Source organism: Microtus pennsylvanicus, chromosome X, assembly GCF_037038515.1.
Source record: "Microtus pennsylvanicus isolate mMicPen1 chromosome X, mMicPen1.hap1, whole genome shotgun sequence".
Lineage (NCBI taxonomy): Eukaryota > Metazoa > Chordata > Mammalia > Rodentia > Cricetidae > Microtus > Microtus pennsylvanicus.
This window is the reverse complement of record NC_134601.1, coordinates 42,897,686-42,920,652: the sequence shown is the minus strand read 5'-3', so window position 1 is coordinate 42,920,652 and position 22,967 is coordinate 42,897,686. Positions and strand designations below refer to the sequence as shown.

The following is a 22,967-nucleotide window of genomic DNA, read 5'->3' as shown; positions in this document are numbered from 1 at the left end:
CTGAAAAGCACCATTCAGTTTCTGGGAGCTATTTTGAAGTTTTTCTCAGATCTCTACACACTCACAGTGGTAAGTGAATGTGTATACACACACAAAGAAAGAAGTGAATGTGTACACACGCACACACAAAGAAAGAAGTGGAAAATACAATAAAATTTTAATTGCACGTGTCTCTTCATTTTGTTTTTTCAAGACAGGGTTTCTATGTGTAGCTTTGGAATCTGTCCTGGAACTCGTTCTGTAGAGGAGGCTGGCCTCAATCTCAGAGAGATCTGCCTGCCTCTGCCTCCAAGAGTGCTGGGATTAAAAGCATGTGCTACCACCACGCAGCTTCATTATAATTTCAGGTGCCTTGAACAAACTTTTAGCTTAAAATTTAGGTTTATTCCTAGGCAGTTAATTTTTGACTTATTTTGTTTGTCTAATTATGTATAATTATGTGTTTTTGTGTATAGCTGTGTGTATGCGAGTGCCCTCAATGCACAGAAGATAGCACTGAATCTCAAGGAACTTGAAATGGAGGAAATTGTCAGCTACCCAAACTCTAGTTCTCTGGAAGAGAAGCATGGTCTCTTATCAGTAGGCCATCTCTCTAGTCCAGTCTCCTAGGTATTTCTATTTTTGCAATTGCTAAAGGAATTGTTTTATTTCTTTCTCAGTAAGCTCAGTATTTATAAAGAGAAAAATCTAATTCTATAGGTTTATTTGGTATTCTGCTACTGAAAATGCTTATGAGATCTAGTACTCCTTTGGATCTTTCAAGTACAGTATCTGAGAGGTAATTTGACTACTTCTGTTTTCTTTTGGCTTCTGTCTCTTGTCTTATTGCTTTGACTAAGATTTCAGCACTGCATTGAATAAGAGTGAAGAAAGTGGACTTTTCACCTTCTTTTTCAAAATGAAATGCTTTCAGTTTCCTCGCATTTAGTACAATGCTGGTGAGAGGTTGGCGTACATGGTCTTCATTATGATTATGTGGTTGATCTTTCTTGCCACCATAAGTGAATTTGGGCCAGTCGAGTAGCACATTTCTAGAGAGACAGCTCTTAGGGAATACACCCGGGGAATGTCGGCGGCACCAGTCAATGGGCTGGGCTCAAAGAGTGAGCAAAGAGGACAAAAGGGAAAAGCAAATTGAGCAGAGCATCATCATTCTCTGCCTCATCACCACTGGCACATTATAAAGAGCTGTCGCAACAGTCTGCCACAAGAGCTGGAGCCACTGTCACTGCCATGGTATCACAATATGACGGGCTGTATTCTCTCCAAAGCCTGCACAAATTATGCCCTTGTCTTCTGAAGGTACTTTGGTCTGGTATTTTGTCAGGAAAATGAGAAATGAAATAAGGCCAGAACCTTGGTACCAGGGTGGGAATCATTATTGTTATAAATGGGACCTTGCAGTCCATAGGCCTTAGAAATAAGGTCACTGGAGGAATGTAGAAGAGTTCTGAGTTGTTGGCTAGAGAAGTCCTCGGACACTGTACGTAAAGCATAATGGGTGGAATATGGGAAGACCAAAATGCCAATAGAAACGTAGACAGTGAAGTCTGTGCTCATGAGGTTCCAAGGGGGAACAAGGACTCTACTGGGAACTAGGTTAGATGCCATTTGTCTTACATCCTCTCAGAGAATCTGGCTGCATTCTGTCTATACCCTGAGGAGCTGCAGGGACCTGAAATCAGAAGTGATGGACTAAGTCTGGCATAGGAAATCTCAACACATCATACTAATTCCTCTGATTAACTAATTTTTACATCACATTTGTGTGTTGATGGGCAAGGCCAATCAGAAGTTGGAATTAACCAAACCAACTTAAAATAATATTCAGCTTTAATAAACAGAAGAAAGGAAACTTACAAAACCAGGGTTCCAGCGATTCAGGAGAACAGGGACACAAAGAGAGAGAGGTAGAGCACATGGATTCTTTTATTGGCTATCTGTGGCCCCAGGGGACACCCTAAGCAGCATGTGATTGGCTGAAGTCCCCCATCATCTCCCCCTTTCTCTAAACAAAATTGAACTAAACCTGATACAACTGTATACAGTAGGAACAGATACCAAATATAAAATTACAAACAACAACCAATATTAAGCAAGAAACATATAACAAAAGTTTTGCTAAACATTCTATTTCAAGGAGACTAAATAATGTAGAGAGTAACTACAATTATCTTGCCTCTGACTGGCTAATTCTCACATCTTGATTAACACATTTCTCTTACTCAGTGTAGCACCGCGAGCTGGTGGCTTACCAGGAAGGATCTTAACCTGCGTCCATCTTGGAGAGGTGAGCTATGGCGTCTGTCTCACTGCCTTATTCCTCCCAGCATTCTGTTCTGTCTTCCCCACCTACCTATGTTCTGACCTATCAGGCCAAGCAGTTTTCTTAATTAATTAACCAATGAAAGCTACAGATAGATAGAAGACCCACCTACATCAGTGTGTGATTTCTCTCTGGGTCTCCCAACATAGGAGTCTGCTAGGAGCAAAGAGTGGTGTGTTTAAATAGAGTTCTCTTGCCTTGTCTACCATTTATGAAACTGCTGATCCCGGACTAGCCAAGGGTCAGGCATTCAACATGTCCATCTTCTTTGGGAGCATCTCTTCTTTGTATAGCAACAGCATCTACTACACGCACTCTGCTTTCCAAGCCTTAGGGCTATGCAGGTGCTCCCATGTTCCACCTTCTCCAGAGTTAATGTTTCAGGCTCTGCCTACTTACCAAGTTGATGAGAGGCCCCTGAACTTTGAAGAGTGGGGAAGGGGAGCAAAGAGAGGACTGAGATCTGAGCAGGAGGCTCAGGCTCTGTGTTTTCATAAGTCGTCCCTCTGTGAATGCTCTGTGGGAGGAAGGGGGCTGATGTTTCTGTTTTTCATCCTGCCAGTAGAGAAATGCATGGCAGAAAGGTACCTCTAGAAGTCAAACTTCCTGCCGACCTCGGGTGACAGTAACAGTTCCTTACACTTACATGGAGGGCTGGGCTAGAAACCACCATTCCCCTTAGCACCCTAATCAGATGCCAACCTGAAAGGATCAGCATGTCCATATCTGCTTTCCCGTTCTCTGTAATAGTGCCTACAGCTATCTCACACTTGAGGGCTGTAGCAGACGTAATCCTTGTTCTCATGACACCAGAGTAGCGAAGGTCAACCCCTTGGTTCCTTCTCATGATGGCACCTAGCCACTGTGATTAGGGAAGGGTACAATGAGCATCCTGTGCAGTGCCCACCTATCATGAAGCAGTCACTATCTCACTAAATTCCCCAGCGTGATGCCAGCCTTACAAGAAGAGTGGGTTTGTCCTACGAGTAGGACTACCAGTCACTCTTCCCCAGGCCCACCTGGTACGCTTTGGCTGAACCATCTGCTTTCTAAATAGGACTTCTTGAGTTCTGTGGAGTAGCTGAGAAAGGGGACCTGAAATACATTCAATAGGTAATTTGGGGGTGACTTTAAGAAAAGTTATCCTGAGTGGATTTCTGTCACTGCTAGCTAACAATGGGGAAGATAATGGTTGCTGGAGCTACGTCTCAGAATGGGGTGGTGCTGGGCTAGAGGCGGGTCTCTCCCAGGCATTCTGAGGCTGGCTAGAGAGCAGGAGGCAGGCACACAGCAGAGTTTAGGCAGCCTCGCAGGCAGCGGAGGCGGCAGAGCCCAGCCAGTCCCCTCCTGGCCAGACCACCGAAGCCTAGTGAAGAAAACTGAAGGTCCAGTTGATTGGATTTCAGTACTATGTCACAACAGACAGATAATCGTCCACTTGTTCATCAAGATGGAAAACTCAGATTCTCGCGATCAAGGAAATGACCAATCTGTAGCACAGCGCAGAAGGCAAGTGGATCGCTTGGATCGGGAAGAAGCTTTCTATCGATTTGTAAATAATCTGAGTGGAGAAGACTATCGACTTCTGAGAAACAACAATTTGCTAGGCACCCCAGGTCAAAGTACTGGGGAGGAGCTGTTCAGAAGACTACAGCAAATTAAAGAGGGGCCGCCATCGCCGCTGTAGCTGCCATGGCCGCCGCAGAGCTCAGAACAAAATGGAGACTCTTCAGATGACGAGTCCAATGGTGACTCCATAATAGATTGGCTTAGCTCTGTCAGACAGACTGGCAATACATCAAGAAGTGGTCAGAGAGGAAAGCAGTCCGGGAGGGCAGTGAGCCACACTAATCCAAACAGTGGTGATTTCAGATTCAGTTTAGAGACAAATGTTAACCGCAATAATGGAAGCCAAACCTCAGAGAATGAAAATGAACCATCTGCTACACGTCTTAGTGTAGAAAACATGGATCGGAGCCTCCAAAGGCAAGTGGAAAATTCAGCATCTGAGACATCATCTGCCAGAACACCTAGGTCAGAACACAGTTCTGCTGAAGCATTAACAGATGTGCCATCCACCAGAGGTCGGAGGAGGGCAAGAAGCTCGAAACCAGAATACCAGCGAAGAACCAGAGCCAGAGCTGAAAGAAGTAGGTCTTCTCTGCACCCAGCAAATGAAATTCCACGAAGATCTCATCATAGCATCTCATCTCAGAATTTTGAGCAGCCTTTGGTAAACGAGATCGAGGGAAGTTCTAGAGGCCCTCACCATGGGACTTTGAGACACCAGATAACTGGATCTGAGTTGCTAGGTAGAAGTCATTTTGTGGCTTCTGGGTCTAGAAATTCTGCTGCTCAAGGGACAAGCTCTTCAGACACAGATACAATGGTGAAGCGGCAGGATCTGGTCAAAGACCACCAACCAGAGACCTTCAAGTCAGAAGAGTTCTGCTGGCAGAAGACCGGCAGAGAGATGGCATAGCTAGCAGAACTCGGTCAAGGTCTCAGATCCCAAACAACACGGTCACTTATGAAAGTGACCCTGGAGGTTTTATAGGCACCTTTACACTTTCTGAACGTGCAGCTGGGAGAACCTCTGTGAGTACTCCCAGGTTTTCCACTCTTACAATCTTCAATAGTGGATCAAGGGAAACTACATCTCTACGATTCAAACCAGGTTAAGGCAGAGAACAACAGCTTTTGGTGAGCTTCCATGGAGTGGAAGAGGGAGCTCTGGTGGTAACAACTCTGCTTCTGTCTCCAGCTACAACCCTGGCTCCAGTTCCATTGATGAATATTCAGAAAGTATCTCACAGATGTTTGAAGGAGGTATTGAAGCAACCTGACTTTACCCCTTTAATGACAACCACCTAACTAGAGGACCCACCAATGTCCAGATTAATAACTTGGCAACGAGAAGTTTTGGTGAAAACGATGCATTGAAGACATGTACTATTTGCATCACCGAATATACAGAAGGCGACAAACTTCGTGAGCTACCTTGCTCCCATGAGTACCACGTTCACTGCATCGACCGCTGGTTATCGGAGAATAACACCTGTCCCATTCGTCACAGGGTTGTCTTTTCTTCCTGGAACAGACATAGGATTGTTAATGAGAACAGAACTCTCGAAGCTGTGTTGCTGGAATAGTGACTGGCAAATGGAAATCGCTTCCTTTATCTCACGGTGCTTAAATATAAAATCACAACCTGAATCGAGTCATTGCTTTATGAGGGAATCGTGTCTTTTCTCTAGTTTCTCTTTTAGGATAGAAAGAATATTTCAGACGTGACGTTTTAGGACTTCAGTGTTTGATTTCAGTGCCAGATAATTGCTAACCTGTTACTGATAATTACCCATGTACACTTGTCATTTTCCCTTTCTTACCATAAGGTCTGCCTTAGCAGGGGCTCCTTTATCATGTCGAGCTCCTTTTAGGTTTGCAAGGCCATAAGAGGGGCTTGAAGAAAATTCCCACTCAAGACTAAGTTCCATTATGTGTTTAGTAAGGGATTAATTAAAACTATACCATTCCCAGTTATTGACACAAATTCAGTCACATTTTCTGAGTATTGTTTGTTCACCTTCCAGATTAGGGGATGATGGATATACCAGTGTAAATAACACTAAACAGTTAGGATCTTCCAAGTGTATTAACTGTCCTAAGGCCATCACTGTGGCACACAATCGAGTGAACATAGAGTTTCATTGAGATATTTATCTTGTGGAAATATTAAAAAGCCTATTCTTGTGTAAGTGAAAAAAATCACATTCGTTTGTTTCAAAAGGTAAAGCTATTTTGTAGAGGCTCAGTACTTTTCCAATGCACTATTGTATTAACACACACAACATTGTAAAGTACCGTGCTTAGAAATGAGAACTGCTTTTTGTGAGCTGGCATAGTAAAGCAAACACACTAAACAAAGTGCCAAGCTGCTTTTGTAAGTGTGTGGGTGATGAGAGCAGAACATATCTCTATTAAATGTATTTGAGAACAGCTACTGTGACATGGAAAGAAAGGACCATGTAGAATCAAACTGCGCTAAATCCCAATGGAAATCAAGGATTTTAACCTGGATTTAGGCAGAAAGTCATAGAGGGTGAGAACACTGTTCTGGAGAATGGAACATTTTCATGATGACAGTGGTATAGGCATGAACTGGTTTCCTACAGTGACAGCCACAGCAGCTTGACCCAGTATTCGACTTGAATAGATGAAGCAGAAGATCAACAAATTTAGCAGAGCTGTTTTTGGTTTAAAACACAAACCGCTACCACCTAGCACAAGTTAAACTGATGTTTTTACAATCTGCTTCTCAAAAAGAGAAGGTGGAAGAAAGAGACTTCTAAACCAATTTTAAAGTAGGGATTTCAGTTGGTACAGATGGGTGTGCTTTTGGAAAAGTCTCGGATTTGCTTGTTTTCGAGATTCATCATCTCTGGTAATAGTGCACGCTTGTCAATATTTCATTGCTGTACCTAGCAGATCCAACATGCCACTTTTGAAAGACATATTCATAAACTAAGATATTATCTTTTATTGACAGTGAGGCATGTTGGGTTATTTGAAATTCAAATTCTAATTGTGTTGCCCATATGTGAAGATGAGATGGCTGGCTCACATCTATGGACACACACTTTATTGTTCTTTTTTAGTGGTAAGACTAGAATGTGATAACCCCAGTACTCTTGCCTGGTTTTTCTTTTAAGACTAATTGGGGTTAAAATTAGCTTTGTTGGTTCCCCAGAGAAAGCTGCCAGGCCAGAAGAGAAGGTGGATTGAGCAGGCACATCCCTGGCCTTTCACCAAATGAGCTAACTACCCAGACTAGCCGGGATTCTAGAAACTGCTTTACCCAAATCTGCTTACCCTCACTGGTACCACCTTAGCAGTACAGATTATTTCAAAGTTCATTCTTACATGTTTTCCTCTGGCTAAGTGTCAAGGCAATGAAATTGTAAATTAGGTAGTTGTTTACAAAGAATATGTACTGCAAGGAAATAATGTCCAAACAAAGCTTCACCTATTTTTTTAATATAAGCAGATTTCACTATTTGTGGCTCTTATGTAATACATTTTTTATCTTTTTAAAAGTGTTATCCAGGTAAAAGTCAGGATTCCTTTATATTTGTGAGCCTCCTTGTCACCTTTCCATGGTTTTCAGTTCTGCAGAATAGTCCTGATTAATAAGAACAAATCCATTTTCCTCTTGGTAAAAATGTTCCATTTTAGGGGTGTTCATTTTCTATAGCTCAAAAACAGCTGAAGCATATTCTAAACATGAAGTTGCTGACAACAGGTACCTCCCTGAACTCCCCAAACCTATGACTTGTTTGCAACGTACTGAAGCCAGAGGTAACTCAAGCAGGATGCTGGTTATGAATGCAGATGTTGAAGCTCTTCGCAGACACTAGAAACCCATCTTCCCATTCCTAGCCTTCAGTAGAATGCACATGTTTTGACGTGCATGTGGACTCTTTTGCATAGCACTCCTATCTCTTGGTTTCTCTAGGAAGAATACAAGTATTTTTAGTGGGAGTTGCTTTTTCATTTTTCCACGTCCATGATTATTATATATTACTAGTGTTGCAGATGTTAAAGAAATGGGAGGCGGTGGCAGGGAGGAGGCAGAAATCTTAAATAAATAAATAAATAAATAAATAAATAAATAAATAAATAAATATAAGGTTTCTCCTATAGGTGTCAGGTGTACAATGAAGAATGAAAATCTTTTTCCTCACCAGCGTCCAAACACCTATTCTTGCAAAAGACTTTACAATTCATTTTGTTTCTTTACACTTTTTTTTTATTACAGAAAGTTCCTGTCTTTAAGGCCTACTTTGAACTTCATGCAGTAATAATGTTGGAAATTACATTGTTCAAAGCATAGGGGGAAGTACTAAATCCTGATATTTCTTGTATATTTCAAATGGTTTTTAATCTACTTACTAGTGTGAAGGTTTAGAGTATTTTGTTTTTATTCCATGCAGCTTACAATGTTGAGATTTATTAGTGCTGAAAACCAAGTTGAACAAGTTAAAAACCTTCAAGCTATTTGCAGTAACACTGAAGAGAGCTGTGTTTGGAAATTGGAACATTTTCCCTGAAAAGAAAATGTAGTTGCACCACTATGTTAATGGAGGTGGCATTGGGGAGAGGGAGGAGGCTCACACACTAGTGTTGGAGCAGGTGATTGTACAATTGATAAGGAAATGTGTCAGGAGATACTCAGTCTTTAGGGACATGATTATCAGAATCATTCCAAGATAGGAAAATGCTTAGCTCTGTTACCTTAAGCAATGGGTTGTTTTTTTTCTTCAGCAAAAACTTTATTTCTGTGCCCAGAATTCTCCGCTTTTATCAATGTCTTATATTTATGAAGGGTTATCACTTACAGATTTTGTATTTAACCACCTGCTTCTATGATTTTAAGTCGGTTCTCCAACTCCTCATGATAAAGAGACCGATGTTGCAAATGACTGTTAAAGGCCCTTACTAACTGTTGACCTTGTTTTTTAAACAGATGAAGGAGATGTTTTGAATTCTTTTGTGAATGGAAATCATTTGTAATCTGCCTTAGTTGATTTTTTAAAAAATGTTTTTCCTGTCTGGGTTCCCTGTCACACTCTTACCAAAAGTATGCAGGATATGGAAGCCACGCTTGCGGAGCATTTGGGGTCTTAAGACGGTTCTGAATGTTGCTCTCCAAAGTATTCTCTCTGAACGTTTGTAAAAGGTAGAGAGCGCACATGTGAGGGTGTCTGCTTTCCCCCTTCAGTACAGTGCCCTATGTTTATGATCAATAAAAGTGTTGTAATTGAGTTACCTAGTAAATGGTTCTTTTCAAAACTGTTTTTAAATGTACATTGCTGTATCATGTTTCACTTGGCAAGGTCTGAGGAAAGAGTATTTCCCAGTCACAGTTTAAACAAATAATAAGAGCTGTGACCTCAAAGAAAAACAGAAAAATTACCTTGACACTTAGATCCATTGTCAAAGGTAATATCATTTGTGTCAGTGACTGAGGCTAAATAAGCTGTTTCCAGCAATGCCTGAATAGCAGTGTTGAGAAAAACCAGGATTTATATTAAGAATTCAAGGAGGTCAAGCTGTTTCTGGCACGTAGACACATCATGGAAAAACATTGCTCCTCTTTTCACATCAAGCTGTTTAGATACTCAGGAAGATTAATAAGACATGGGACCTTTGTTGTATGACTTCAATCCTTTTTCCACTTCCCACTTTAAGACTCTGTACTGTGTTTCTCTCAATGTTCTCTCAGCATATTCGAAGGAACAAGTAGGCTGAGAATTCCTGGGGCAAAGCCATTAGAGCTGCTGCTTCTTCCTACACTGACATTTATCTTTCCAGGAAGGCATCCTCATGATTGTTCCCCTGAGAATTCTTTTTTTTAAGTATTAATTTATTTATGAAAAATTTCCACTTCCTCCCATTTCCCTTCCACTCCCCTTATGTCCCATCCTTATCCCTCTCTAGTCCTAAGAGAAGTCAGGATGCCCTGTCTAGTCGAAAGTCCAAGGCCCTCCCCCCTCCAGCCAGATCTACTAAGGTATGCATACAAACAGACTAAGCTCTCAAAAAGCCAGTACATGCAGTAGCATCAAACCCAGTGCCATTATCATTGGCTTCACAGTCAGCCCTCATTGTCAGCCATATTCAGAGAGTCCAGTCTGATCACATGCTCATTCAGTGCCAGTCCAGCAGGCCTTGGTGAGCTCCCATTATATCAGTTGATGGATTCAGCATACAATGAATATTGAGACGTTTAGCTATAATGATGAATCTTGGGTAGGAGAAGACATTTCCAAAGCAATAAGGAGACATCAAATTGCCAGGTGCTTTATTGGGGTAAATTAGGACATCTGCAAAGGGATTTCAGGCACAGAATTTCTAGTAATAATATCTCTTCTGGGAATGACAAAAATAAGAGACCTCGGCCTTCAGGTATATGTAGGAGATGCATTAAAGACGGCATTGGTCCAACGAATGCAGGTCAACAACAGACAGACAGGGCAATCCTATATCATCGGGTAACTCCTTGAGGGGCCTCTCGCAGGCCCCCAAGCCAACAGTGGCCCAGTCATTCCCAGTCACAGTGGAGAACATGCCTCACCAAGAAGATTAAAAGCTCCAATTTCTGCTGTAAAAAGTAATACTGGTCTAAATGATGAATTACACGTGGAGGATGAGTCAAAAAACCCAGTAGGACAGAGTAAACATATATTTTGGCAGACTTCTATTAACGATCAAAGACCAAAGCTAAGAGTCTGTATAAATGGCACTTTTATTGAAGGCTTATTAGACACAGGTGTGGATGTAAGTATCATTATCCCAGAATCTTGACATCTGAATTGGCCTCTTCAAGAGGTAGATGTTCAGTTCCTGGGAATTGGAACCCTATCTCGTGTAAAACAAAGCACAAGATGGGTTGAATGCATAGGGCCCGAAGGGCAAATAGGAAGACTAAGTCCATATATAGCCAATATTGCCATAAATTTATGGGGCCGTGACCTGCTACAGCAATGGAATACCCAGATTAACATTCCTGTATTTCCAGGAACTCATTATTCTGGGAAGGATATGATGAGGTATTATGGAAAAAGGTCACCAGCCATTCAGGCTGTCCAAGAACATACAGCAAATACCAAACCTTTAGAGGTACCAACAGCCCTACATTTAAAATGGCTAACTGAGAAGCCAATATGGATCAAACAGTGGCCTCTAGCTGAAGATAAATTACAGGCATTGGAACAGCTGGTGCAAGAGCAACTAGATGCTCACCATATTGAAGAATCAACCAGCCCTTGGAATTCTCCTGTGTTCGTTGTAAAAAAGAAATCTGGTAAATGGAGAATGGTGACAGATTTAAGAGCTGTCAACAAAGTAATTCAACCTATGGGCCCACTACAATCTGGAATTCCTTTGCCTTCTCTGTTACCAAAAGGATGGCCTCTTATAGTTATTGATTTGAAAGATTGTTTTTTCACTATACCGTTACAAGAAAAGGATAGAGAAAAATTTGCCTTCACAGTGCCTACTTATAATAATTCTCAGCCTAATGGGAGTTATCAATGGACTATCCTCCCACAGGGTATGCTCAATAGTCCTACATTGTGCCAATATTTTGTATGTAAGCCATTGGAAATAATTCGTAAACAATTCCCCAAACATGGATGACATCTTGTTATCTGATTCAAATAAAGATACTTTAGAAAGGATGTTTGAAGAAGTAAAGAAAGTCTTGCCTAGGTGGGGATTACAAATTGCCCCTGAAAAGATTCAAAGAGGAAATTCTATTAATTACCTAGGTTACAGAATAGGGTTAGAGAAAATTAAAATGCAAAAGGCACAAATTAGGAGAGACCGGTTAAAGACTCTTAATGACTTCCAAAGATTGTTAGGAGACATTTCCAGTCTACGACCAGCTGTTGGGATAACACCTGATGTAATAGTTCATTTGAACAAAACCTTAGATGGTGATAAAGATTTGAATAGTCCAAGAAAACTGACAGCTGAAGCAGAAAAGGAACTGACAATGACTGAGGAAAAATTACAGGAGGCACATGTGGATAGGGTGAACCCAAATCTTAGCTGCATCCTAGTCATATTGCCTTCCAGAATTTCTCCTACAGGGATTCTAATGCAGAGGAAAGATATTATTTTAGAGTGGACATTTATACCTAATAAACCAAGTAAAAAATTAAAAACTTATGTGGAAAAAGTCTCTGAGTTAATTATAAAAGGTAACCTGAGACTTCATCAACTAGCACTTATATATCCAGCAGAAATTATAGTGCCTTTTACTACTGAAGAAATAAAAAAGTTATGGGAAGACAACGAACTGTGGCAAAGAGCTTGTGCTAATTTTTTGGGAGAAATTAATAGCAACTATCCCAAAAGTGGTAGACTTAACCTCTTAAAAAGAACTTCTTGAATTCTTCCTAGAATTGTACGTGATGCTCCAATAACTGGAGCCCGTACGTTCTATACTGATGCAAATAAATCAGGGAAAGCAGGTTTCAAGTCAGATGAATTGAGTAAGGTGGAACAAAGCCCTTATAATTCTGTCCAGAAGGCAGAATTATATGCCATTCTTATGGTGCTAAGGGATTTTAAAGAACCTCTTAATACAGTTACAGATTCACAATATGCAGAAAGAGTTATCTTGCATATTGAAACCGCTGAATTTATACCAGATGACACAGAGTTTACTTCATTGTTTGTCCAGGTTCAAGACATAATCAGGAACAGGCTTTGTCCGGTCCCATACAGGTCTGCCTGGTCCACTAGCCCAAGGCAACGCTGAGATTGATCAATTATTGATTGGAAGTGTGTTGCAGGCCTCAGAATTTCATAAGAAGCATCATGTCAATAGTAAAGGCCTAAAGAAAGAATTTTCCATTACTTGGCAACAAGCTAAGGACATTATATAGAGATGTCCTACTTGTTCTTTCTATAATCAAACACTGTTGCCTGCAGGGAGTAACCCAAAGGGCACCAAGAGAAATGAAATCTGGCAGATGGATGTGTTCCACTTTATGGAATTTGGTAAATTAAAATATCTACACCACACCATAGACACGTATTCAGGTTTTCAATGGGCTACTGCCCTGAGCTCAGAAAAGGCTGATTCAGTAATCACACATTTATTGGAAGTTATGGCCATCATGGGTATACCTGCACAAATAAAGACAGATAATGGTCCAGCATATGTATCTAAGAAAATGAAACGCTTTTTTGATTATTATAATATAAAACACATTACAGGTATACCAAATAATCCTACAGGTCAGGCAGTTATAGAAAGATCAAATCGTACTATAAAGGATATGCTGAACAAACAGAAAGGGACCGAAAATACCCCCAGAAATAGATTACATAATGCTTTATTAAACTTGAATTTTCTTAATGCTAATGAGAATGGAACGAAAACAGCAGAAAGACATTGGATAATGGAAAATTCTGCTGAACTAAATCAACCGATTTATTTCAAAGATGTGCTGACCTCTCAATGGAAGCCAGTATATGTGCTATGTTGGGGAAGGGGTTTTGCTCTTGTTTCCACAGGAGAAGAAAAATTGTGGATACCATCAAAATTAATAAAGTGTCGATTTGAAGAGGAGAAACCTCTTGGAAAGGAGAAATGACAACTCATTCACAATGATGATATTCATACAGGTGGTAAGAAAAACATATAGAATGGGGGCAGGGTTCTGTTCTTATCTCCACAGGAAAACACTCATCTTTGAAAAATTCAAGGGACCCTGGATGTTTGGATACTGACAGATGGAAAAATACCTGCCCAATAGGAAATATCAAGAAAACTGAATGAGTTGTGTAAGTAAAATATATTATACCATATTTCTATATTTATAAAGCTTGTTTTGAAGTTGGACTCTGGCTCAGTCCCTCTCCAATTCCAAGCCTGTTAGTTAGAGAAAAACCCAGAGTTTCTGGAGTTTCGGTCTCATATCAAGAGCCATGATATGGGACAGAAAGAAATATGAGTTTAGAAAACATCTTTGCTTTTCTTCATATCTATCATACTTTTCATTGAATATATCTATCATGCATTTCAGTGAATATATATATATATATATATATATATGTCTATATGATTAATGTTTAAGTTTTTCACAATGAACAATGAGTTTTTCCTGAAGTGACATTTGAAGTTTCCAGGAAGAAGATCGGGCCCCACAACAACAAGTCCACCTGGTTGATATGACGTCATGATACTGATAGCGCTACTACAAGAACTGCTTTGGGTACCAGCTGCACAAGACAGTTCCAACTTGGTTAGTTGAAATGGTGCACATCTTATTCAACATTTTGGCCAGACCTGCACAAAATACTCAGAGACTATTGGCAATTTTAAAAGACATTGATCTTGAAATTTAACCATCATTTTACTTTCACAGGATCCCCCAGAAAGAACGTCGCCCCCATGACAGTTGGAAGTAATTCTAGAGGACCACGTTCCCTTTCCCAGTAAAGTTTGCCCTTGGGTTTAGGGACATCATTTAGGGGTTGATTATAATTAGTATAAGATTGAGGGTTAGGGGAGGAATTTTATAAGCTCAGGGACCATTTTGAAAAAAAAAAGAGGGATGATGGGATAATAGATTTGTAATTGTGAGTTACTGTTTTTAGACAAATATATTGGTATAGATTCTTGTATATTGATACAAAGTTAAATTATATTGACTGTTGTAAGCATGCATGTTTCTACTTCTGTTTAAAACATTTTTATGTATTGACATATATTGTATTGATATATATATTGTATATATTTACCATATTGCAGTGTACATTTCTACCTCTGATTAAGATACTTATATAATGTTTGTGTATTGATATGTATTTACCTACTGCAATGTATATTTGTACATTGTTTATATTTGTAGGTCATTGTTCTCATTTGTTTCACAGTCGTTTATTGTCTTAGTCTTTAAGTTAGATATTGAGAATTATATAGACTAATAGTCATCTAAGTTTGTCTTTTATAATTAGACTAATCAGGTTCTTTAGATATATAGAGATTATACTCAGTATAGATAGATAATCTTCAACTTCTTCAAAGAGCTGTAGAAAATAACCTTTAACTTAACTCAGAGTTTTGTGGTAGTGAGACACAATTGCTCCTGGCAACACCACTCTATTCCCGAGAGAATGTTGAGCACCAAAGACACTCCACCTGGAGCCTTTCTTTTTGGCAGAACTGGCCTTGGGGCAAAGAAATGCCCATACCTCAACCACTGACAAAGATACAGAGCGTGCATCAATGGATAAAACAGGACTGTCATATCCTGCCTAGACAGGGTAAGACAGTTTTGAAAAGTTGCTTGCCTTTGAAAACGGTATGTCAGTTATGTTAGGCCTTAGCCAAAGTTGGTTGCTTCAACGCTGCTAACGTGACTTTGGGTGATTGCCCAGGTAGCTAGTTGTCTCTGTGATTTGTTGCATGTTTTGGAAGTTGTTTTACTGAACTTCCTAATTACCCAGGTAACATTATTTCCCTTCTCAGATCTTTGATGGGGTTGAAGACTATATAAATTGTTACTTTCTCTCATGACTTGGCCAAGTTATTTATTATACAAGACCTAAGCTAGTTAGAATAGGATATTTGTACTTATTGTATATAATTTCATAGTAGGTTTAGAACTCTTATTTAAACAAAAGGGGGAGGTGTTGCGGGAGGTCCTCCCGTTCCTCCAGCCTATAGCTGCTGAGATACCAGCCCATTGGGGTGTGGTCTCTCTCTCTTTAAAAAAGCGGCCACTTCCCTCTCCTCTTCTCTTCACTTCCTGCTGTGCCAGCGACTAGACTCCCTTGCTGGTTGCGCAGAGGGCTGACGGTGATCTGTAAGTTTTTTCCCCTTTAAATAAATACCACCCTATTAATCATAATTCCAAACTTGTGTGGCATTGTTTATGACTTATGCCTTCAGTCTTCCGGTCTTACTGCCAAGAACTCAGCTTTTCAATAAGAATGTGTATAATATGTATATGGTAAGGTAACAAAACATTATCCTGGAACTTATTGCAAGTGGGGGCCAGATAATCTCTCATAGTTAGGTAACAGTGAATAATGAAAATCTATGTGAGTTGGTTGGTACATCAGTTGTGGTTATCTTAAAAACTCTGATGTCTTACAGAGGGTTTTAATTTTGTTATAGAGGTGAGAGAGGCTGCTGTTGATAAATATACAAAATGGAGATGTTTCATGAAAACAGGGATATCAAGGTATTATGAACCTTAGTTGATTACAGAAAATAGTAAAGGATATAGTATTAACATGACAAAATCTTGCTGGTATTTGGTGTATGGAATGACAAAAAGAAGAAGAAAAAGAAAGATGATTTTGTCACTACATGTTGTCATTGATACAGCTTGGTTATAGTAATGTTTCTAGCTCTTAGTGTTCTGTGTTCTCTTTTCCCTACAGGAGCCCTAAACTGAGGATCCTAGATTTAAGGGAGGATTCTGGCTGCAAGATCGTCTGCTGGAGATCAGTACTATGTCACCTGCATGCTTGTTCTCCTGTGCTCACTTGGAGCACTCTATCTTGAAGATCAAGGACCAGTATCCTATTGCAAGTTCAGATCCTGAGGTTCAACCCTCTAATAAGACTATGGAATTAAGAGTGAACATTTCCCTCAGAAGCGGTAGCACCTTAAGGGAATGTGAATATTTGGCTCTGCTTCTGAATAAAATAGAAGAGAGTTCAGGTTCTTTGCACCTGTGCTGCCGAGATTTGGAAATCTATAAATTGGGTGATAGTAGAAACACCCTGGACCATTTAGATCTCAAATGCCTTGATCACCTGTCAGTGTTTCAGGGCTGTCTGAGTGAGTTCATCATCCTTTTGACTCAGTTGGGACACCTGAGCAGACTTTGTCAGTCTAAAGTCCCTTGTAGACCTTTGAATGAGAAAGGTTTTGGAATTGTGTCTCACAGCTGAGGTGTATGGACCATCTAAATGAACTCAGTTTGTATTCTTTTGCCATCACAGATCATGTTGAAACTGTCCTGAGATAAGGGCCTGGGATAAATACTGGGTTTCCAATAGCAGCCTGTTTTTACGATGAGAGAGATAATTCTTAGATATCCTTAAGCTTCCCATAACCCTTTCTCCTTCTACCTCAGAATGGGCAATGCTGGGAGTTTTAAAACAGCCATAGAATGGTATTGTTCTATAGTTGAAGGCAAAAATGGGGTTACAAAAAGCATAGTCAGATGAGCATGTAGGCACTGAGCTCATTCCAGAAATATTGAGGTCAAAGGAACAATGCAGTTCTCCTCTGGCCATTGAGAGTTAAAGAGGGGGAATTGAAAGACTTTATGTTCCGGCACAGGTGCACATAGTCATACACTCGTATATGGTAATGTCATATCATGAGGAAAATCTCCAAGGTTCAGGCCATGACTGGAAAGGCTGTTATTTATGGACTGGTCAAAGGGAGTTTCTAGTTGGTTGCTCCTTCTGTCCCCTCTCTTCTGAGCAGGTGAACTAGCTCCCCCTTTGGTTATGTTGTATTTTCTAAGTTGATAGTATTTTCACTAAGTTTTTCACACAACTTTATAAGAATATGTTCAACATATTGTAAAAGTTAAACTAGTATTTGCCAGGGTGGTAAAGTATCTCTCACAGACCCACAAGACTATTGTGTGAAAGCTCACATCATTTGCTGATGATGAGCAAAACGGTTTGTTCTAGTTTCACAGATATAGTTCTCCTCTTCGAGTCCACATTTCTTTTAGAAATCCTTTTCTGTTTTCTCTCTGAAGAGTCCTACCAACCAGTTTGAATTTCTTACATCTAACATTCTGTGAACTTTCTTGCAATGATTTCAAGTTTCTAGCTGAGTGCACTCAAGCCAACCATTTAAAGCTGCTGAATATCAGCAATAATCCAATGTACTGGGAAGATTGTGAGCCCTTTTATCTATACAAATAGATTGGATCAGAAAAGGGAGTTCCCTCACCACGCAAGTTACTCCTAATATTCTTTGTTTTGTATATTTAGTGTTTTGATTATTGTGTGGTGAGGGAACTTCCTTTTCTGATCCAATCTATTTGTTGTTTTGTAAGTTTCTTTCTTGTACCTTGATAGGGATATCCTTCTTTAGGTTAGGAAAAATTTTTTTCTATGATTTTGCTGAAAAGAGTTTTTGTGTTTGGTCCTCTATTTCTTCTCCTTCCTCTGTTCCTATTATTCTTAGATTTAATCTTTTCAGTGTCCCAGATTTTCTGGATGTTGTGTGTTGGGAGTTTTTTAGATTTAACATTTTCTTTACCAAATGTATCCATTTCCTCTATGTATCTTCAATTTCTAAGATTTTATTTCTATCTCTTGTATTCTGTTTGTGTAGCTTGTCTCTGTGGTTCCTGTTTGAATTCCTGATTTTTTCATTGCCAGAATTGCTTCAGTTTAGGTTTTCTTTATTGTTTCTATTTTGATTTTAAGATCCTAAATAGTTTTATACATTTCTTTCCACTGTTTGTATTTTCCTGTATTTTTAAAATGAGATTTATTTATTTATTTATGTTGTTTGTGTTTTCCTGCATTACTTAAGATGTTTATTCTTTTATGTTGTAAAAGTAAATATGCTGGCCTGGCCTATTACCTGGGTACACTGTCCATTTAAAAGAAAAACCCTGTCCACTCCAATCTCCTCCTTCCTGCATCCAAAGCAAGGGGATCTCAGGCCTCCTCTCCAGCCTTCTCTTCTCTCTCTCTCTCTCTCTCTCTCTCTCTCTCTCTCTCTCTCTCTCTCTCTCTCTCTCTCTCTCTCTCTGTGTGTGTGTTTCTCTTCTTAGTATGTCTTCTAGAGAGGCCACTTTTGTGTCTCTCCCTTTTCCTCTTCCCCTCTACCTCCATAACCCACTATAAAGTCTATACCCAAGCTCTCATCTGTCTGTCTGTAACCTGCCAAGGTCTCCCTCCTACTAGGAGTCCTGAGGCCTCGCGTCACCTACTGCCACTCCTTGTGGGACTGTCCTTGGGTCACCTGTGTTATGAATGATAACAGTTTCTTCTTTAGTGATCTCTATCATTTTCACACATGCTGTTTTAAGGTCTTATTTGTGCTTCAGCTATATTAAGATTTTCAAGGCCTGCTGTAATAGCGTTGCTGGACTCTAGTGGAGTCATTTTCCTAGAGATTATTGTGTTTTTATACTGGCATCTAGACATCAGAGATTGGTAAGAATATAATTGTAGATGCTGATAAAATCTGGTTGGTTTTGTTGGGTGAGTGTTTTTTCCCCTTGGTTTCTCATTCCTCTCTTGTTTTAGAGTGTGGTAGCTGTGTCTTGCTTGGTGGGAAATTTTTTGACCATCTGATAGTCTCTGGGGGTTCCAGGAGTTTCTGGATATTAGCAACTGACATTTAGGAATGGGGATAGGCTAGGGTTGAGGAAATCAGAGTGTTCCAACAGGGTCTGCTCATCTAGGTTCCTTGGAATTGGAGCAGACAGTGGAGAGAGGTCATGCTAGAAGGTCTCATATAGAGTCAAGGCTGAGACTAGAGGATTGGACCTGGAGGAATGGAAGAAAGGGTGAAATTCTGCAGTCAGCCCCCCTGCTTCCCTGGCGGGAGTGGCCTGTGGGTTAGCAGGGGATGCCTGCTGGAATTGGGGGCTGAGATAAAGCAATAAGTGGAGGAAATGAGGTTGGTTGGTTAGGAGGGGAAGGTCTTTAGGATTCACTAGAAATGGACTTGGGGGAGGGCTCCCACATGTGTTCTCCCACAGAGCTGGGAATGAGACTGGGGATTGAAGAAAGGTGAGGATCTGTAGTCAGTTTACCTGTTTCCCTGGTCTTCTCAGCTGGTGTGTTCACAAGGAATCCCTGCTGGTTTTGGAGACTGGGATAATGGGATAAATTGAGAAAAGGAAGGTTGAAGGAACTTTGTGATTCATTGGGATGGGGTCAGAGAGAAAAGGGAGAGCCCAGCAGGTGGTCTACAGAGCTGGGAATGAGACTGACAAATGTGGAAGAGCAGGCGAGGTGAATAGCTGCAGTCAGCCAACCTGTTTCCCTAGCAGGCCTAGCCTGTGGATTAGCAGGGTGCACCTGCTGGAGTTGGGGGCTGGAAGGTTGTTAGAAAGGAAAGGTCTGTGGGAGACACAAGGGATGGGGCATTGGGGAAGGGAAGGCTTCAGCAGTTTTTCTGCAGCAGAGCTAGGGATAAGACTGGGGATTGGATCAGGAAGAACAGAGGGAGTCCACCTGCTTCCCTGGAAGGCTTGGTCTGTGGATTATCTTCCCTAGAAGTTAGACTCCCTGTGGATTTGCAAGTCATCTGTATTCTCCTGCATCCCCCTGTTTAAGTCTGGGTAATTAAGAAGAATAAAAGTATTCAATTAGTCTGGGCCATAAAGAATGAAATTATATCATTTTCAGGAAAATAGATGCTAAGTAAAATAAGCTATTCCCATAAAAACAAATAGAGTCCTTTTTCTGTCTTATTTGGAATCTGAGTCTAACAAAAGCCTATGAAATTAAAAGGGGGACTATTGGAGGAAGGGCAGATTGGAAGGAATTAAAAAGTAATGGGGGACTAAAGCACTTCTGTGCATGTATGTTATGCCCAAATGTGCAAAGTCCCTGCAAAAGCAAAAAAGGAGACCGAGTCCTGTATGTTAAAAAAAAAAAAGCCTTTATTTTAACCAAGTTTGCAAACTCGGTCTCTCTGCATGCCCAACAAATTGGAATAACTGAAGAGCCCCGAACTCAATTAGAATTGGGTTTTTATAGTAGTAAAGGTGGGGATGAGGGGTTTCTGAGGTTCAGGACCTCTGATTGGTTGACATTTGCCTAGGGGTGTCCTGGTGAACATGCACTGGCAGCTGATCCTATCCACAGTGGTTGGACTGTTAGACATTTCCTTTGAATGGTCTGTTTTGGGGCAGTGGTCAGGTAATCTCAGCTTGTGTTTCCTCCTGCAACCAGGTATTGCCTCAGGGTAAACTACTGAGACTCAGGCCTCTTACTAAATTTATGGGTGGCTGATTTCTTCTCTGGCAGGTAGAATGTTTGGAAGTAAAGAACTTAGCTTATCATGGCTGGCCCCCATGGTATGGAAGTGCTATTATGAATTAACTTTAAGCAATATTAATATGTGCAAATAAAAAATGAAAAAGAGGCGTTGGAGAGATGGTTCAGGAATGAAAAACATCGTCTGCTGTTCCAGAGGACCCAGGTTTGGATCCCAGAACATAAATGTTGAGTCCTAACCATCCATACCTTCATTTCCCAGGGTTCCAACACTGACTTCTGGTCTCTGAAGGCACTGTGTACAGACATACATGAGAAGTTTCTGCATCCCGATAAACCTCTCCACTGACGCAATAATCCAAATCAGACGAAATCAATCTTAATTAGAAAAGGACCAGGTTTAATGGATACCAATGCTCCCGGGTAGCCTTCTAGCCACGCAGTGAGGAGACAGGGCAGGATGAAACCACATGTTTGGTCTCTAGGGTACAATTTAAATACCTGGTGGGAGTGGTCTTGATCATCTCTGGGGAAGAGTCATCATTTGGTGGGCTTTCTCAGAGGTGGAGTCTGAACTGAGGCAACTTCCAGGGGAGGGGACTTGGGATGAAACTTCCACCCAAGCATTCCAGACTCTGGATATATGGATGCCAGTGTCTGGGGTGACACTTCCAACCAAACACTACATACAGGCAAAACACCCAAACACGTGAAAATAATGAATCTCTAAGACAATGAAAAATATACTTGTGACATGCATATGTAATTTTGAGTTTAAACAATTCAAGTGAAAATGGTCCTAAAATTATACTTTTTATTTGTACAATATATGTTTTTATTGTCTTTTTAAAGCTGTCTATGTTTTTGAGTGAATGTTAAAATATTTTACTCATCTAGTGGTTAGTATCTTGTAATTGTCTCTTATGGTAGGAGTAAGACACCACAGTATTCAGTGGGCGATTAAGTGTAATAATAAAATTCTGCGTATTTTATAATGCTAGAAAATAGGATTTTGACATTTTCATCATATCTGCTGGGGCTGTCGCTCACCTGGTTCTATGCTTGCCTACCATGCATGAAACTGAATCTGCTTTTCAGCATTGTGGATGGTAGCACGCGGTAGAAGAAAATGAAATGCAACTGAATGCTATCTGTTAATTTTGTGTCCTAAAATGCTACAAAATATTTTTTGGTTATAAATTTTTTGATGGAGTCTTTTCATATTTTCTACATATTGCAGCATGTCATCTGACAGCATAGACAGCTCATCTGCTTCTTTAAAAAATGAATGCATTTTATTTATTTCTCTTGTCTGATTGCTTGCTTTAATATTTTCAGAACTGATTTGAAAAAAGGTCAAAATTTTTAAAGTTTTCTTCATTATTGAGAATTTCATACATGTATACAATGAAATATTATTATTATCTGTCCCCCACTCTCTTCCTCTAACTCCCTCCATGTCTCACACAAAATGGTCCCCACTAATTTCATGTCATTTGTGTATATGATAACCATTAAAGGGTGTGGGGCCATCCACTGAAGCACAGGAAAACTATCAGTAACCATAACCTTAAGTGAGAAGAAAACTTTAAATTAAAAATAAGGGTGCTTAAAGTAGACATTCTTGCCATATGCCAGACCTTAGAGGTCAAACTTCCATTTGTCTTACTGAATATGATGTTAATGGTGCACTTGTTACAAATGGCATTTGGCTAGGAAATTTCCTATCTTGAGAATTTTTATCATGAATGGAAACTGAAAGTCGTCAAGCATCTTGAGATGACCATGTCATTTTTGTCTTTCATTCTGTTCATTGGGTGTGTCAAATTGACTGATGAACATGTAACATTTTATCCCCAAAATAAATCGCACCCCATCATAGTGTGTAATCTTTTGGATGGGTTGTGGAATTCAGTCTGTTAGTATTTTATTGAGGACTTTTGCATCTACATCATTAGTGTTATTGGACTCTAGTGTTCTTTTTAAATCTTGTTCATTTAGTTACTTATTTTGTGGTGGAGGGATATATACATGCACACATGAAGATCAAAGGGCAGCTACAGGAGTCAGTTCTCTTCTATTATGTATACTCCAGGAATCCAAGCAAGGTCCT

The 22,967-nt window shown here is 40.1% G+C and overlaps 2 pseudogenes; both read left to right on the top strand.

The window, feature by feature from the left end:
* The first annotated feature begins 3,776 nt into the window (after positions 1–3,776).
* Positions 3,777–5,478, top strand: LOC142840320 (E3 ubiquitin-protein ligase RLIM pseudogene; annotated as a pseudogene).
* Positions 5,479–15,852: 10,374 nt separating this feature from the next.
* On the top strand, positions 15,853–16,994 carry LOC142840319 (uncharacterized; annotated as a pseudogene).
* The last annotated feature ends 5,973 nt before the right edge of the window (positions 16,995–22,967 follow it).